This window comes from Mustela nigripes, chromosome 3 (genome assembly GCF_022355385.1).
Source record: "Mustela nigripes isolate SB6536 chromosome 3, MUSNIG.SB6536, whole genome shotgun sequence".
Lineage (NCBI taxonomy): Eukaryota > Metazoa > Chordata > Mammalia > Carnivora > Mustelidae > Mustela > Mustela nigripes.
In genome coordinates, this window is record NC_081559.1 from 137,018,967 (window position 1) to 137,037,090 (window position 18,124).

Genomic DNA, 18,124 nt, shown 5'->3' on the forward strand with positions numbered 1-18,124 from the left:
CTGGCTGCCATCCTCCTTTAAATGTAGGATTGGTGACACTCCTTTCCTCCTGACAGCAGGGGGATTGCTTCAGTGTCTTAAAGGGAGCCTGTCCTTCATATCCTACCTGTTTGTCCTGCCCCTAACTGATGTTACAGAGCACGCATGGGACTTCTGGCCTGCTTGGCTGGGCTTCAAGGTCATAGAAGCTAGCTGAAAATAAATGACTGCAGGTGGGACATCACCCCAACCCGGTACCTCAGCTTGGAGAGAACCTACTTCTTCCATTCGCAGCCTTTGGCCTGGGAGCTTCAAAAGTAATGAAAAAACTATGCAGGCCAAGATACCTTGGTTCTATTTTTAACTGCATCACTGATGGGCTGTGTGACCTCAGGCAAGCTACTAAACTTCTGTGAACCTTAGTTATTTCATTTGAAAACGTGGACCACATGATTATTAAGGTCCCTTTTAGCTCTGATGGTCCAAGATGCAAAAATTCTACATAACTTCTTCCTTTAAGAATGAAGTATGCTGGGCGCCTGGGTGGCTCAGTGGGTTAAGCCGCTGCCTTCGGCTCAGGTCATGATCTCAGGGTCCTGGGATCGAGTCCCGCATCGGGCTCTCTGCTCAGCAGGGAGCCTGCTTCCTCCTCTCTCTCTCTGCCTGCCTCTCTGCCTACTTGTAATCTCTCTCTCTGTCAAATAAATAAATAAATCTTAAAAAAAAAAAAAAAAAGAATGAAGTATGCTTACTGTCTCTAAAGAGTCTATATATGTTAAAACAAAACAAAACAAAACTATGAGGTGCCTTGGTGGCTCAGTCAGTTAAGCATCTGCCTTGGGCTCAGGTCATGATCTCAGGGTCCTGGGATGGAGCTCCGCCTCACCTTCAGTGGGGAGTCCGTTTTTCCCTCTCTCTGCCCCTTCCAACCCCACTCGTGCTTGCTCACTGTCTGTCTCAAATAAATAAAACTTAAAAAAAAAAAAGAAATTTACATTAAGGCACATAAATGTGAAAGATCACCACACTGAAACAAAGAATAGAGAAGCTGAATGTAACACAGAACATTGAGACAAAACTATAGTTACGTTTAGGGAAGGGAAAAACTCATGCATTGAATATTTCACTTGGATTATAGCAAAACAATGAACCAAGGCAAGAGTGATCAGGTGATTTTTATTGTGGTGTTGTTGTTGTTCTGTGTCAAGCCCTAAGATAGTCCAAATATGCCCATGACGTCATTATTAATGACAACCAATTCCTATTTCCTAATAAATACTATCATTCACTGCCATCTAGTGTTAACCAGATAAATGAAATTTTTTCATGTCTCCCTAAATTCTTTTCCCAGCCAGCAGCCCTCTGTGTTCAGATTAAAGCAGAGCTTGCAGACCATCTCTTCTGAACATCTAGTCTCGTGCTGTCTGTGTCCTGAAAAACTGTGTTTCCTGTCTCCGCAGGCGTACCCTACGGCTCGGTCTCCTCTCACTGTGTTTCTGCTCCCCAGACCTCCGGCACTGGTACCAGCCCTCCTTGCGCAGACTTCTCCTTTAGGTTTCATAACCTCATAGGACTAGATGAATTCCTTGCTGGGAGGGAAAGTTTGTAACAGAAAGAGAAAGTCTGTAACTCATCAGTGAATCAGGGAGATAATCAAGAAACGGATTTCTCTACTTTTGTAAGTGAGCTTCAACGTTTACTTGAATAAAACTCCAAGAGAAGCCTCTGAACTTTATATTAAACACTTGAGTTCCAAAGGCTCTGAAATAGTTTCTGAAAACCAACTAAGTTATTCAGGTAAACTTTAAGTTGCATAGTAATTACATCCCTGGGCATGTACAGACATGGCCTTTGTTTCAAATGTCTCTAATTTCTTCGCGCAAGTGTCTTCAGTTTGTCTCACACGTCTCCAATTGCTGATATAAAATTCCTGTCCTATTTTTGTGAACTTGTTAAAAAATAAAATACTAAACTTAAACTTTTTAGAATGGGAATAAAAAGAATATAACTTATTCATATATTCAAATTTAAATCATCTATGTTTTTGAAACACTATCTTGAAGAATTAGAACTCTATCAAGATTCATTTTAAGCCATTTGCACAATCCTTTACAGCAGTGAAGCCAAAATACAGAAAATTAAAAATCACATTTTATGAGAGAGAAAAATTATTGCTGTTCTTCCTAGATCTTCAGAAGTAGGCTTATCTGAAGCTTGAATTAGCCTCTGATTTCAGGATATAGGGATATGGGAACAAGTTCAGTATTTATGGCAGTCCTTTCACTATGCCAACAGGTGTGTCAGAGAGGAAAATCTCCATTCTGTTCACTCAGTTCATTCACTCTTTTCCTTCCTATTGCAGTTTCCTGATAAGGCCGGTTTTATGCTTTCCTGAAGATGGAGATTTTTCATCCAAACCCTCTTTTATGGTTGCCTCCACACCTGAATGCCTGAAGCTAGTCCTCATTCTTTGGATGTATTTGTAAGGCTGCTGTGGCAATTGCTGAGGCAATTTCTCGATTCTGAGGTAAATCCTTCTTGTTACGTCCTAGCCAATTAAAGTCCGGCTATATTAAAATATGGATTAAACTTAGCTTAATCCAGAGCAGTATTCTTACCATTCAGTTAACAGGAACTATACACATATCCACATATCCACGTGCCTACCTGGCACCGCAATCCCTGATCAGTTGTTTGGGCCATATCTTGGTTCATCTGGAAAGCCCAAGCAAGGAAATCTTCTGGCTATCCTGTGATAGTGTGTTTCTATCACACAAGAGTATACCAGCCACATCTAAATGTTGACTTATTTTAGTCCCCACTAGAAGATTTTCACTCCAGTGAAGCAGCTGCATCTCAGCCATAGTGTATCCCCATCACTGGCTACTCCTGGAGTGTTACTGAGTAAATGAATGCATGAGGGAGATTTGGCTGACACTAACCCAAGGATTTACATCAGAGCTTTCCACAAAGTACTGAGCTAGGGTGTCTAGAGGTAGGGCCTCTACAACCACGTGTCTCTACATTCAAATCCCAACTTACCATTTACTAGTTGAATGATCTTGGAAATTCTGTAATCTTTTCTATGCCTCCATTTCCTCATCTGTAAAATGAGGAATATAATAGTTACTATATTATGAGGTAGTTATATTTTATTTTATGCATGATCTTTATCACAATGGGCCGAAGCTGGTTTGCGGTGGCTCACGAGGACTGATAGTGTGTATAACTTTTCTGATTCTCCAAAGCCTCCCATCCCCCAATCCAGTAACCTCTTATCAGTAGCTTGAAATGAATTGGTCTTGTGAGAGGATATATACCACGGAAACTGTCAAACATTACACATCAAGTTCTGGCTTGGCTTGGCTGTATGCCGTAAATTCTCTATAAATGTTAAATCATTACAATTATCACTCAGTAGGTATTCCAACTCCTTTGTGGTTTTTGAGAAGCCATTCTGCTAATTAAATAAATTCTGAGTTGAAATAACACTGATGGGATTGTCTATAGATCTTAATCCTTAATTCACTTGAACTGATTTTTGGCTCCATGAAAATAGGAAACATTTCTGCTTTTCTCATTGCTGTAAACCCCCATACCCAGGACAGACAGAGTAGACACTCATAAATATTTGCTCAGTGGACAAATAAATGAATGAAATTTTTCTTACCATTCATATTTTCAGAGGGCTTTGAGATACATTTCATCTTTTTCTCCAAACTACCCTTTGACATTAGTAGGTCTGTTTTATCCCTATTGAGTTTTTGAGGAAACCGAAACCCAGAGATGTGCCTAATTAGTGATTTATTTTCATTCATCGTATTATGTCCATTAGTCCAGCATTTTTCAAAATGTGTTCCACAGATTGTGAATTCTGGAGGATGATAATAGTTATCATGGGACAGGGGGATCTATGGAAGAGTAAGTTGCTGCAAAAATACTAAAGTTAAAAAAAATTGGTTTATTCAATACAGTTTTAGCAGAGACTTTATTAAGTCAGTGGACATTGAGAACCTGGAGTGAGGATGGTTCAACACATTATTGGATGTATCCGGCAGTATTTGCGGGAAAGAATCACTAAAGCAGTGCTTTTCAGACTGTCGCATGCACCTGAATCACCAGGTAATCTTGTTAAAATGAAGGCTCTGCTTGTGTGGGTTTAAGGTAGGGTCTGAGAGTCTGTGTTTCTAATGAGCTCCCAGGAGATGCTCCTGCTGCTGGCCCACAGGCCACATTGGAGGAGGACGATGCTAGAACATATGAAGAGTCAAGAAAAAATATTTGGTATTGTGGAGAAGGAGCTAATAACACCATTGAAGCATACCCTACTCACCACAGGGACCAACTGTTTAAACAAGAATGTCGTTGAGCCAGGATGAGGGAAGAGGGGATAAACCCATATGCAGAGCAATTCTGGAGGAAGCAGCAAGCAAGACTAAATTTAGGTAGCTTAAGTGGGCAGGTTTCATTCAGCTAATGTCTGGGAGGTGAATTAATTGGGGGAAGGGGCATAAGGATGGTTAAATAGCCCCTTAAAGTGCATATGGACTAATACAGGTTCATTTTGTCATTAAAACCCAGGTAAGGAGGGAAGAAAGTCAGACCTGGTATTGGTTCATTATCACTTTCTTTATCTGTAAACTCAAGTTCTGTGGGTTGTGAATTTTTTAAAATGAATTCATTATTCAAAATGGAGTATTAATGGCAGAAATTGGAGGAGAAAAAATGGACTGAGATGAAAAGTGAGGAGGTAACACTACAAAATGAGTCAGATGCTAAGGGGTTCAGAGACCCTCTTATCTTCAAAGACCCACCTTTCCACTGAGGCCCTGGTCTTGTCTGGGAACCTGGTTTTGGCACCTGTGTTACTCTAGGAACTGCTAGTCTCTGCTGGCGGCCTTGGCCGGCAGCCTCTTCTCTCCTGGTCCCTTGACAACTGTGTTTTAATAACCTTTGTGGGTCACACAGTTCATAAATGTAGAGCTAGGGATTAGTCTAATGGAGGTGTGATAAGGTTCTCCCATAATATTTCTACCAGTGATTCATTTCTACCAGTTACGGCTTGACATATTTTGGTAACTTATTTGAAAACAAAAAAGGCTAATAACTCATGACTTCCTGATGGATCAAAACCTTTATCAGTGTAAAGCACTATTTTTGCTTAATTTCATAATTCCTCCCTTCAGCTCTTTGTGTTAGATTCATTTGATCACAAAATGTTGTTTACATTTTAAGATTTCTCTTTATCTTTCTGTAACACCAGTTTATATCATTCTCTAGTAATTACATTTCTGGGCTCAAATGGAGAATATTTGCTTTTTGCTGATGTTTGTATTTATTTGTCAGAGTTGATGGGTGTTATTTTATTTGGGTAGTCTTGTTTATGTTTTAGGATTTTTGTGTGTTTTGATTTTTCTGTCTTTTAAAGAAAGCTTTTCTGATACTGCTTCTTTCATTTTCTTCTACCTTTAGTGCATTCGTAGGTATTTATTCTGTTTAAAGTATGTTTATAGTTCCTTAATTTTTAAAAGAAATTGTCAAACCTCTCTTTCTTAAGTTGCAAGAATCAGGTATGAAGCAATACCTTTACTTGATTTGAATAGAAATGACTCCTTGCGAAGAAAAATGATTAAGCACATTTACCATCCTTCGTTCACCACCCATAATTGTGAAATGCTGTATGATTTTTTTTATAGTTGTCAGAAGTGTCATTGATCAATACTGAAGGCATAATCCTCAGTTACATAGCACTGGCAGTCTTTGAAATGTATACAGTGGAAATTTACAAATGGGTTAGCCACTTCCCCACAAACATCTGTGCCCTGTGCCATAGGCATCCATGCTCTGGTGTGTCTGATCTCCTGGAACATTTGTTGATTAGTGAGAATTCCTAGGTATTTCTGTTCCAAAGTTTGGACTCAGGCATGGTCAGTTAAAACCAAGCTTCAAAATATCATAATGATCCAGTGCCCAAGAGGACCTTAGGAAACATTCCTTTTTTCATGTTTCAGCCCTGTGTTTTATTGCTCTTCTCTTATCTAGTGAATTGGAGCACATGTCAAATGGTGTTCTTCATTATGGTGAAAAATGAAACAAAAGGTGCTTTCCCCCCATTACCTTATATCCTGAAATAGCCAAAATATATACACATGGCACCAGAAGAACAGAGAGTTTGCCTTTTTCTAACTTGTTTTACAAGTGCAGTGTGGACAGGTTAAATCCATCTGAGATTGCTGTGGGTCACAAGTGTCATTAGCAGCGCAGAGTTGAAGCCCCTGTCTAGAGCGGACTCTAGAATATTCACATGGCAAGGTTTTTGTGCTGCCTCACATCTTCTCCTTTGAAGGTTATGAAGCCACTTAACAATGGAGTGGTTATGTTTTACCAGTGATGCATTCTTTTGTGTAATTCAAAAGCATCTGATCCTTCTTACCTTAATACAAATTCTTAAGTCCTACACACAATACTCTGTATATTAATACAATAGCCCAGATTCATTTGTCCCAATTTTCTATTTACCCCTGTGATTTGTGTCATTTGAAATATATTGTGGAAAACAAAGTTTACGTTTTAAAAGTTATCTTCAGTGGTAACTCTCAATATTTTCACTTATAAATCATTTTTAGGATGTCATTTTTCAGAACATGAAGATAGATGTGTATATCCTTGGGAACCTAAAGCTTCAGCTAATTACAGTTTTCTGAGATTTTGTATATATATATATGTAATAGTTTTCTATGATAATGATTTCTTAGAACATTTCTTTAGAAGTAAATATTAACAATAAATGGAAACATTTAAAATTATACTTACTTTTGCAACTGCCACTCTTTTTTTTTTTTTTAAGATTTTATTTATTTATTTGACAGAGAGAGATTACAAGTAGGCAGAGAGGCAGACAGAGAGAGAGGGAGAAGCAGACTCCCCTTTGAGCAGAAAGCCCAATGCGGGGCTTGACCCCAGGACCCTGAGACCATGACCTAAGCCGAAGGTAGAGGCATGACCCACTGAGCCACCCAGGCGCCCCTACAATTGCCATTCTAAATAGTTAAATCAAAACACTCATCCTGACTTTTTCTTTTTCATCCTTTCCAAGCAGGTAAGGACCTAAATCTTAAGAAACATTTTACCCGGGCACCTGGGTGGCTCAGTGGGTTAAGCTGCTGCCTTCGGCTCAGGTCATGATCTCAGGGTCCTGGGATCGAGTCCCGCATGGGGCTCTCTGCTCAGCAGGGAGCCTGCTTCCTCCTCTCTCTCTCTGCCTGCCTCTCTGCCTACTTGTGATGTCTGTCAGATAAATAAATAAAATCTTTAAAAAAAAAGATTAAAAAAAAAAAAAAAGGAAACATTTTACCCAACCAGCAAAATTGTGCCCAGATTGAAAGATGTACCCCACGTTTCTGCTCCAGTACCTTCTCAAGGTAAACAACCTTAAAAACTAAAAATAGAACAGAATGACTACTTTAAGCAGCTCAGCACTTTTTTGGCTCTATTTTATTATGTTTTCAAAGTGGGTTATGGTAATTGCATACGAATCTTGAGGAAAACTAAAAGCAGCAGTTTGCTGAATCTCCATGTGCAAAGAACATCCAGTAAATCTAACATGGTATTGTGTTTTGTTTTTAAGATTTTATTTTTCTTAAGTAATCCCTACACCCAGGGTGGGGCTTGAACTCACAACCCCAAGATCAAGAGGCCCATGTTCTACCAACTGAGCCGGCAGGTGCTCTCAACATGGTATTATCTTTTTTTAAAATAAAATTAATTTGTTTATTTTCAGAAAAACAGTATTCATTATTTTTTCACCACACCCAGTGCTCCATGCAATCCGTGCCCTCTATAATACCCACCACCTGGTACCCCAACCTCCCACCCCCGCCCCTTCAAACCCTCAGATTGTTTTTCAGAGTCCATAGTCTCTCATGGTTCACCTCCCCTTCCAATTTACCTCAACTCCCTTCTCCTCTCTAACACCCCATTTCCTCCATGATATTTGTTATGCTCCACAAATAAGAGAAACCATATGATAGTTGACTCTCTCTGCTTGACTTATTTCACTCAGCAGAATCTCTTCCAGTCCCGTCCATGTTGCTACAAAAGTTGGGTATTCGTCCTTTCTGATGGAGGCATAATACTCCATAGTGTATATGGACCACATCTTCCTTATCCATTCGTCCGCTGAAGGGCATCTTGGTTCTTTCCATAGTTTGGCAACCGTGGCCATTGCTGCTGTAAACATTGGGGTACAGATGGCTCTTCTTTTCACGACATCTGTATCTTTGGGGTAAATATCCAGGAGTGCAATGGCAGGGTCATAGGGAAGTTCTATTTTTAATTTCTTGAGGAATCTCCACACTGTTCCCCAAAGTGGCTGCACCAACTTGCATTCCCACCAACAGTGGAAGAGGGTTCCCCTTTCTCCACATCCTCTCCAACACATGTTGTTTCCTGTTTTGTTAATTTTGGCCATTCTAACTGGTGTAAGGTGATATCTCAATGTGGTTTTAATTTGAATCTCCCTGATGGCTAGTGATGATGAACACTTTTTCATGTGTCTGATAGCCATTTGTATGTCTTGATTGGAGAAGTGTCTGTTCATATCTTCTGCCCATTTTTTGATATGTTTGCCTGTTTCGTGTGTGTTGAGTTTGAGGAGTTCATTATAGATCCTGGATATCAACCTTTTGTCTGTAATGTAATTTTCAAATACCTTCTCCCATTCCGTGGGTTGCCTCTTTGTTTTTTTGAACATGGTATTAAATTAATAACAAGGAAATCGCTGTATTTTGTTGATTCTTATTATAAATTCTAGGACTTAAAATGGCAGTATCAAACACCTCATTTTGAGGTATTCCATAGCATTTAGCTTTTTCTCTCACTGGCTTTTTTCATAGCTAAAACACACACACACACACACACACACACCTACTTTAAAAACTTAACATTTTGAAAAATTTGATCTGCCACACAGGTAGCACACTTCACATTATGAAATTAATATAATCCACATTTCAAGGGTTATATCAATTCTGTGGAGTGTCATTCACCAATTTATAGAAACTTGGAAAATCCCTGATCTTCAGGCTGGTCGTTGGCTGGCCGTGTCTCTGTGACCAGCTTGGGTGGAATCCATTTCAAGTCAGGCAGTGGCCACTAGCTCTCGGAGAGTGGTAAGGTCTGCGGAGATTCAGATGAGGAAAAGCCGTTTGTCTTGCAAGTGGAGAGGGAATGGCGGAGCCGACCACTAGATGGCAGTGCTCAGACGGCCCCAAAGCTGTAGGGCTCTGCTTGACTGAGAAGGACAGTTGGGCTTCACCATTGCCCAGGCCATTTAAATTTGGGTGAACGCATTTTTTAGCAAGTTTGCAATGGGGAAGGTTTCAAAGTGACACTGAATGGTAGTAATTGCATACATTTTTATAGGGAGTCCAATATTGCAGTTCTCTGGTACTTTCCTGGTTCCTGTAAAGCACCCTGGACTTGAAAGGCAAAACTGAGTCACTATGGTGTTGGGGAGATGGCTTTCAGTCCCCTTTAGAAGACTACAGTGTGGCTTACTGGTTCCATTCCTTCACGGGACCTATCCTAAGTCTCCAGGGCTGGGGACACCTCCCAGCATCACTGTAAACTTGGGAGGTGTATCTGGTTGTGAAAGATTTTGTGTCTGCCTGAGGTATCTGGAAAGTAGAGATGTCTGTCCTCTCCATCCCCAGATCCTTTGGCTTCTTCAGAATCAGTGCTCTTTACAGTATGTGGCTCTCAATCAACCTGTAGTGTTTTTGCCTTTATTGAGTCACTTTGGAAACAGGAAAACAATTACCTTTGTTAAGTCACTTGATATCCAGCTCCCTCCAACCATCCACCACGCACACATCCCTCTCTTTGTGGAAGTCCTTAAGCGGGGGCTTAAATTGAGGGTCCTGCTTTGCCTGAAGCCATACCTGCAGCAGGTGTTGATGAGAAATTCATGTTGGTTTTTTAAAAAGATTTTATTTATTTATTTGGCAGAGAGAGATCACAAGCAGGCAGAAAGCCAGGCAGAGAGAGAGGGAGAAGCAGGCTCCCTACTGAGCAGGGAATCCGATGTGGGGCTTGATCCCAGGACCCTGGGACCATGACCTGAGCTGAAAGCAGACGCTTAACCCTCTGAGCCACCCAGGCGCCCCTGAGAAATTCACGTTTTGAGAGCAACTATCTCTGTGGCTGGCTGTGGAAGAGTTGGTTGTTACTCTAACAGGTTCCGGAGCTTCGGTATTGCTTCAAAATTAGATGCTTGGAAGCTGGTTTGGAAGGTGCAAGTGAAACTGTCTTTCAGGTTTTGCTGGTACTACCGAGACCTTTTCTGTCCATGCACCATAATAACCCTCCTTCTCCCCGCTTTCCTTCTTTTTTCTCCATCAATTTTTAAAAACAACCAAACGGTTGAGGTTACCCCTGAGAACTATCTCGTCTGAGACTGGTCCTCCCTTTTTTTCAGATTTGGTTCTAGACAGGAACTAGATCTCCTTTAAGCAGCTAAATACTTCTGATTCAACACCTGCTTATTCTGTGTACTGCTTCTTGGTGGCCTCAGTAATGCAGGCTTCAACAGCTGAAGCCTCTGTGAATCAGCGCCACCATCCACCTCTGCCCTTCCATTTGGGCTCAGTATGAATCGCACCTCAAGGGGGCGCTAGTTTTACTGTTGCCATTACTGGAATGGCAGCTGCGTTGTCTTAAGTCTGAGAAACTGTGGAAATTTCTGAATGCCTTTCGAGGGGTTGGGGATGGTTTCTAGTTGGAAATTGCAAAGGGTGGCCTGCAGCTTCCTGTCTTGTCTCCCACTGAAACTGCTCTTCCTTGAAAGCATCTTAATGGCAAAGACGTTGGTGCTGGAGATGCTACAGTAGAAGGCTCCGTTGTTAATAGTGAACTTTAACCCAGCATGAAGCTACGCAGTGAACAGAACTGTTACCATCCTAGAATCAGAGACAGGTTCTCTGTCACTGGGCTTTGACTGCTTTCTTGACACCATTTCCATAATGCTGTCAGGAGATGTTCTAGCTCCTGGTTCCTGCAATTTCCCAGCAACTGTACTTGGGATTGTGCAGCCAAGCCAGGTGCTGCTCTGGAATTCTCTGTGGCCGTCTTGGCACCTGGGATCCCTGGATTACAGGGTTACTGGCCCCTCTGTCAGACCTTAGGTCTACAGATGCTGCACACACTAAGGAATGTCTAAAGTTAAACATTTCTTAGATGTACTTGATAGGTTTGTAAAAAATCACTCCCTACTGATTATTTCTTTTGGAAGGATTCAGGACATTTCCAGGCTGTCTTTTTAAATCTCATTGCCCTTAAAAAACAGTCTTTAAAATTACTGTGTGGACTAAACACATTTGGCAGACAGAGAACCTGGACAATTCCTATATGTGCTCACATTCATATCTAATCTTCAAATGATATGTTTTATTTTCACCATCTTCTTATAAATCACCATTATTTGAAACAGATATTAGACCCATAGAAGGGCTGTCTAGGTGCCTTGTGCCCCTCTATGTTAGTCATAGTAAAAAAACAAAAACAAAAACAAAAACCCAATATGCCCATTTGAATTTTTACAACTTACAAAATGTCACTCATAATCTGGGAAGATAGTGAGGTCTTACATATCAAGCACATGGGTGAAATTAGATTTGAAAGATTTGGGGATCAAACTGGGGGGAAAAGTCTGTACAAGGGTATGACAGCTGAATTTGTGACATCGTCCTTGTACAGTTCTTATATTTATCAGCTTGGATGAAAATGAAAAAAAAGTGCTTTCAATAAATAGTTGTTCTTCCGGAACTTTACAAATTATTCACTCTTCTGTAGTGGCTAGTATTTTTTGAGTGCTAATACTTAGAATAGTGCCAGTTTACTACTCCAAGCATTTTACTTGCATGAACTCACTGAATCTTCAGCACAACTCTGTGAGGTATGTACTCTTATTAGACCCCCCCAACTAAGAGGTTAAGTATGTTGTTCAAAGTCACACAACTAGAAAGTTATTTGACTTGGAGAGACTCAGGCAGCCTGACTTTAGAGGTTGCACAACCAATTTCACTCAGTCTGCCATGCCCCACGTCTCCTAACCTTCAAATCCCCGTACCTGTGAATGTGACATTGCCAATATCCACTCAGTGACCTTTCAGATACAGTGTCCCCAGGGGAAAAAAAAATTACCTTTTTCCTGATTTTTATTCAAGAGCTAGGCAGGCTTCAATGTAAGGTCACAGCATGCACAAGTAGACCTCTGAGGTCACATCTCAGCACTGTGACTTTGGACAATACACTGCAATAGCATTTATTGAGGTAGGCACTTTGCAATTTTCCAATCCTACCAACACCATAGCAACTTGGACAAGCTACTCTACCTAAAAGTGTCATGATTTCTTTCATAAAGCAAGGATGATGAATAATAGGACCAACCTCATGTGGTTGTTTTGAGAATCAAGTGAGTTAACAGTGCTTGGAGCAGTAACTGAAACATAGTAAATATTTCATAAGCCACCTTCTTGTTACTGTCTTTTATTTATTTTTTTAAGATTTTATTTATTTGACAGAGAGAGACACAGAGAGAAAGGGAACACAAGCAGTGGGGTGGGAGAGGGAGAAGTAGGCTTCCTGCTGACCAGGGAACCCAATGCGGGGCTTGATCCCAGGACTCAGCAGAGGCTTAACGACTGAGCTACCCAGGTGACCCTTGTTACTTCTTTCTTTTTTTTTTTTTTTAATTTCTTTTCAGCATAACAGTATTTATTGTTTTTGCACCACACCCAGTGCTCCATGCAATCCGTGCCCTCTATAATACCCACCACCTGGTACCCCAACCTCCCACCCCTCGCCCCTTCAAAACCCTCAGATTGTTTTTCAGAGTCCATAGTCTCTCATGGTTCACCTCCCCTTCCAATTTCCCTCAATTCCCTTCTCCTCTCTAACTCCCCTTGTCCTCCATGCTATTTGTTATGCTCCACAAATAAATGAAACCATATGATAATTGACTCTCTCTGCTTGACTTATCTCACTCAGCATAATCTCTTCCAGTCCCGTCCATGTTACTACAAAAGTTGGGTATTCATCCTTTCTGATGGAGGCATAATACTCCATAGTCTTATTACTGTCTTTTAATGTGCTCATATCAAAATGTTGAAAATGGTTTAGAAATACACAGTGGCAATGGCTTATCCTGACAGCAGAGAGGTGGTGCTCTGTTGATATTTGGTGATTTGAATCTGGGGCAAAAACAAAAATAAGAAAAAGTGCTGTAATGCATATTTTAATTATTTTCTCTAAATGTGAGGTTTTTTGGTGGTACACACTCCAAGATTTGTTTGGCTGATGAGACTCAGAAGTACCTGGGAGCACCAGCTTGATTCTGAGGAAATTCCCTGTAATCACTAGGATATAATCCCCTTTACCTCGGCTAAGTCAGTTCTCCCAAATACACTGCAATAGCATTTATTGAGGTAGGCACTTTGCATGCATGATATTTTCCAATCCTACCAACACCATAGCAATTTATATTCAGATTACCATTTTAGAAATGTGGAAACATACTCAGAGTCATTCAGTCAATAAGAATTAGGGTCAGTATCAATGTTCAGTTGTGTTATTGCAAAGTACAGACGTCATCCACACAAACCATAGTCAAAAACCATACTCAACAACCACAGAAGACAGAAGCAGTAGAAAAGACAGAAAAGTGGCATTCGAATGTCTCTTCCACCAGTTAGAGGTGTGTTATTCAACTTTTGTAGGGCAAATGGTCAACAGAATTTGGGACACTAAACTTCTTTTCTGAGGCAGATTGAACTGGTTTTCATGGAGTATCTTTTAGACCTGTGATATTTGTTGTTTTCACTGATTTTTATTATTTACTTTATATGTGTGTATTCATTGACATCTGTTATGTGCAAGAGCCTGGGCCAGGGGCTACAAAGGATGAAAAAAGGAAACATAAAGAAATAAGGTGTAAGTCTTTGGATACTTGGGACTGATGATGATAATCTCAAAGATGAACTTGAGATGGACTGACTCTCTTTCCCACTAGATGGACCCTAGTGGAACAAGAGTCATGGTCAACCAAACAGGCACAAGTGGCAGAGGAGAAATGCAGTGTCACCAGTTCTGAGGATGTGGGGAGCATCATCAGTTGGGCCATTAAAGAAGACTTCAAGATGCAGGTTCCATTTATACTGAGCTTGAGAAGAGCTGGAGGAAGGACATCTGGGGTGGGAGAGCCTAGTAAGAGGCAGGAAGTGGGAAGCCATGGTGTGTTTGGATGAAATAGTGTTCTGGTTTGGATGAACTGCAGATAAGACTAAATTGGACTCAAGAGTCAAGTTCTGAAAATAAGGTTGCTTATGAAAGAAAAGCAAAGTCTTTAAAGCCTTACAGCATGGGTGTGAAGGCCAAGAGCTCTACTTCAGAAAGATTAAGCAATGCAATACATCAGTTTCAAGTCTAGGACTCTGAGAGAATGATACCATTGATAGGAAATAGGAACCCTGGAGGAAATGGTATGCACTCCCCTGTTCGTATTCATGGGTATTCAATTGGAAGAACTATGGAAATGCAGAGCTAGAATTTGTGGGGAGGGGCAGGAGAGATTGTATCAAGTAGTCGGTTACAAATCTAAGCAAAGTTGTGGTATGTCAAGACAGCTGGCAAAGAGATGAGTATGCAAGAGAAAAGGGTCAAGGACAGACCTCAGGGGTGTAAATATCAGCTAGTAGTAGTATTAGCCATAGAGAGAAGCTGATGGGACGTAGAGGAGGAGCAGTAACAAAAATAGTGGAAAAAACAGAATTCACTGTTGGGGGTAAAAGGAAGGAAGAATTTCAGAAAGCTAAGTGATTTTTTTCAACTGTCATCTCCTCGAGAGCAGGTTGGATAGCCTATATCCATACCCCCCCCCAGAACAGGTGTAGTACAATATGGAACATATTCTTACATTCTTGATGTTCAATTAATATTAAATGAATGGTGTCAATGCTCCGTGAAGTTTGAGGAGTGGGAAGACTGTGAGAAGACCATTTGTTTTCATGATTAGGACATTCTGGTGATCCTATACTGTGAATTTTAGCCTTTATGTTTTAAGGAAAATAAAGGGGACAAAGATCTTGTCTGAATCAAAGACTAAGGAACATACAATATTGTCTCTAGGGCATGTATTCTGTTGGACCATAAATGACTGGTTTCCTCATATTATATATTGTCACTTAGCACTCTGCCTGATTGGGTGAGTGTGTGGCTGAGAATGCATATGACAGCAGGAGATGGAGGCCACCAAGATGTCCATCTGTGGAAAAGAGAGGAGTCCATGCAATGGGGCCCCAAAAATTACAGTAACATCTGTCAGAACCCTTGTGCTAGATGGACAGAGGGTTCCATCGTTCTATCTCATCAATACATTAAATGGAAAGAAGTAAGGAGAACAAGAACCTTGGCATCATAGCACCTATGTAAATAAAAACACACATGAACCAACACTGTCAGTGTAATACAAGGGTACACATTTAGCCAAAGACATTCATTAGAGCGGCATGTCCTGGGCAAGTGAGGGAAAAAACATCAGAATTAGGATGAAGAGGAAAATAAAAACAAGGACCTTTAAAAAGATCAACAATGACGTATGTGACCGATGCATACACTGTGGTGGACATCAAAAGAAAAAAAAAGGGCGTATGTGATGGAAGCACTTTTTCCATCAGGTAAGTGTACTCTTTATTCCCCACCCCGTATTTCACCCATCCTCCCACCCCCCTCCCCACTGGTTTGTTCTCTATAGTTAAGAGTCGGCTTCTTGGTTTGTCTTTTTCCTTTACTCATTTGTTTCTTAAATTTCACACATGAGTGAGATCATATATTTGTCTTTCTCTGGCTTATTTTGCTTAGCATTATACTTAACCCTATCCATGTTGTTGCAAATGGCAAGATTTCTTTCTTTTTTATGGCTGAATAATAGTCCATTGCAGGTATGTACATGTGTGTGAGTGTGTGTGTGTGTGTGTATACACATCTTTTTTTTTTAAGATTTTATTTATTTATTTGACAGACAGAGATCACAAGTAGGCAGAGAGGCAGGCAGAGAGAGAGAGGGGAGGAAGCAGACTCCCTGCTGAGCAGAGAGCCCAATGCGGGGCTTGATCCAAAGACCCTGAGATCATGACCTGAGCCGAAGGCAGAGGCTTTAACCCCCTGAACCACCCAGGCGTCCCCTACGCACTTCTTTATCCATTCTATTGATGGACACCTGGTCTTCCTCTACAGTTTGGCTATTATAAATAATGCTGCAATAAACATACAGTACATATATCTTTTTGAATGAGTGTTTCTGTATTCTTTGGGTAAATACCCAGTTGTGAAATTACTGGATCATATGATATTTCTATTTTTAATCTTTGGAGGAATCTCCATACTGCTTTTCACAGTGTTTGCACTGATCTACATTCCCACCAGTAGTTCATAAGGGTTCTGTTTTCTCCAAACCCTTGCCAACACTTACTGTTTATTTTGTTTTTGATTTTAGTAATTCTGACAGGTGTAAGGTATAATATCTCATTGCGGTTTTGATTTGCATTTCCCTGATGATTTGTGACGTTGAGCATCTTTGCATGTGTCTGTTGACCATTTGTATGTCTAAGAAATATCTGTTCATATCTTCAGACTATTTTTAAACTGGATTATTTCCTTTTTGGGTGTTGAGTTGTATCAGTTCTTTACATATTTTGGACACTAACAATTTATTGGATATGTCGTTTGCAAATATCTTCTCCCATACTGTAGGTTGCCTTTTAGTTTTCTTGTTTCCTTCATTGTACAGAAACTTCTTTATTTTGGTCAAGTCCCAACAGTTTATTTTTGCTGTATTTTGCTTGCCTCAGGAGATGGAGCTCAGAAAATGTTGCTGTGCCCAATGTCAGAGAAATTACTGCCTCTGCTCTCATCTAGGATTTTTATGGCTTCAGGTCTCACATTTAAATTTTTAATCCATTTTGAGTTTATTTTTGTGTATGATGGGAGAAAGGGGTCTGGTTCCATTCTTTTGCATGTTCCTGTCCAGTTTTCCCAATACCACTGTATGTTCATTTCTCCTGTGTTGAAGATTGACTACATAGTTGTGGGTTTGTTTCCGGGTTTTCCATTCTAGCCCACTGATCAATGTGTCTATTTTTGTGACCATAACATACTGTTGTAATTACTACTGCTTTGAAATATAACTTGAAATCTGGAAATATGATACTTCATTTTGTTTTTCAAGATTGCTTTGACTATCTGAGGTCTTTTGTGGTTCCTTACAAATTTTAGAATTGTATGTTCTAGTTCTATGAAAAATGCTCTTGGTATTTTGATAGGGATTGCATTAAATCTATAAATGGCTTTGGATAGTATGGACATTGTAACAATATTTGTTCTTCCAACCCATGAGCATTGAGATGTCTTTTTTTTGTTGTTTTGTTTTGTTTGCATCATTTTGAATTTCTTTCATCAATTTTTTATAGTCCTCAGAGCATAGGTCTTTCACCTCTTTCGTTAAATTTATTCCTAGAAAATTTGTTTTAGGTGCAATTGTAAATGAGATTGTTTTCTTAATTTCATTTTCTGTTGCTTCATTATTAATGTATAGGAATGGAACAGATTTCTGTACACTGATTTTGTACCATGCGACTTCACTGAATTCAATTATCAGTTCTAGTAAATTTTTTGTGGGCCCTTAGGGTTTTCTATATATAGCATCATATAATCTGCAAATAAAGTTATATTTCTTCCGTACCAATTTGGATGCCTTTTATTTCTCTATATAGTCTAAATGCTGTGGCTAGGACTTCCAGTACCACACTGAATACAAGTGGTAAGAGTGGATATCTTTGTTTTCTTCCTGATCCTCGGGGGAAAAGCTCTCAGTTTTTTACCGTGGACTCTGATGTTGACTGTGGATTTTTCGTATAAGGCTTTTATTATGCTGAGGTATGTTCCCTCTACAGCTACATTGCAGAGGGTTTTTATTATGAATGGATGTTGTACTTGGTGAAATGCTTTCTTGGCACCTATTGAAATGATCATACGGCTTTTATTCTTTCTCTTACTGATGTGACTTATCATGCTGATTGTTTGGCAAATATTG